The sequence below is a fragment of the Pinus tabuliformis genome, chromosome 9 (assembly GCF_031772625.1).
Source record: "Pinus tabuliformis cultivar Carrire ecotype Pingquan chromosome 9, CPIR1, whole genome shotgun sequence".
NCBI classification, from domain to species: domain Eukaryota; kingdom Viridiplantae; phylum Streptophyta; class Pinopsida; order Pinales; family Pinaceae; genus Pinus; species Pinus tabuliformis.
In genome coordinates this window covers 1076902882-1076904554 of record NC_142307.1, presented here as the reverse complement: position 1 = coordinate 1076904554, position 1673 = coordinate 1076902882, and positions in this window count along the sequence as shown.

The window sequence follows — 1673 nt, the reverse complement described above, 5'->3', positions numbered from 1 at the left end:
TTGTAAGTTGTGATAGATGGGGTCGTTTGTCAGCTTGTATAAGTCGGTTATATCCAACGTTTCCAAGAAAGGCAGAGATTTTGGTGCCCCCAACTCAGACCATGGTGATGACGGATGACTTGACGAGCTTTGCGCTCCTCCCATCGTTTGGCTCCCAATATTGTACATGGGTTGCATGGTGTAGCAGTTGCTTTGAGGTATGGTGTTATAGAGTGGATTTCCATGAGTCTTTTGATACTGGGGTATAGAATTTCCCCCAGGATAAGAAGTGCCCCCTTGACTCATTTGAATGTGTGAGTAGGGTGCCCCCATGGATTGGTTGGGAACCCCTTGAGGATTCCTGCCCGACACAGAACTAATTATTTTTCCTTGATTGAGAGAGGGAATGCTCATGTCAATTAGCGACTGACCATGCATGCCTGAGAATGGAGGGGGAATTGTTACATTCCCTACTAGCATGTGCATATTGGGAACCCCCCAGGTATATGGATTTGGGGGTTTGAATTATACAACGATGGCTGACCATATTGTTGGTAGAGGGGAACCACACCCATAGAGCCACATTGAGCATTGTAGGGAGCGTTGTATGTGGCACTTGTCAAAGGTATGCAGTTTGACACTAAAGGGGTGGAACCTGACATCGGCTAGGTTCCACTCGTAGATGGTGTCATGTGAGTGGTTGTACCTAGGACAAATGGGATAGCGAGGTTTTCCATCGATGGCGTTGTGATGACTATCGACTGGGGAAGTGGTGGAGGACCGAAAGTTTCCACAAAGTTCCACTACCCGTTAGTCGTCGACGGGAGAGATGGAAATGTTCCAAGTACCGAAGCAGGAAGTACAGGTACCACGGGAGCCAAGATAGGTTCCAACGGATTCGTGAGCGAACGGTTAAAGAGAGGAAGGCATCCTTCGGTAAAGAAATCCTCCAGCAAACTTGAATCGTCAGTTGTCCAAATAGATCCCGTGTGAGCTCTAGGAGATTGATCCCCCGAAGATGGGGAATCCAGTTTAGTGGAACTCAGCGGATCTTCCACAACGAGTGGAGGAAGGCCTAGCAATCGTCTAGAGTGATGACGAGGGCCGATGTAGCCAAGGTGATCGTTAATTTTTATTAATAAATATTATCGTGATATTCGTTAAAGTCTCAACTGATAACACTCGGGTACCTAAAAAATATAAAAAAATATACTAAATTGATCAATCAGCAAATAGAGGGAAATGACCATGTTTGATAAACACCAATCACTGGAGATGAAACCCAGTATCTCAATGACTAACAGAGAAGGCTAGCCAGATGTACACTTATGGTTACTCTAGATCTTTGCTCGAACATCAAATTTAGCGGCCAAGTACTCTCGTGAAGACGAGCACGCTCCCAAAAACTGAAGACAGAGTAGGTCCATCTGTGTTAGGTACCAAGACAGCCCGTCCTAGTCACCTTCTGTAAGTCCATATGAGTTTGGCCACTAAAGATACCTCAGATCGTAGACACCACCAGGGGGGACATAGTCATAGACAACACACTATGTGGGCAGGATACCTGAGTCCCCGACTCAGCTTTGAAATCGCCAAAGAGATCCCCAATACACAAAATACCCAAAGGATTTGTAAGAGAAGGCGGGGTACCTTCACTTACAGTCTGATGTTGTCTCATATTTTGCTCTTCTTTT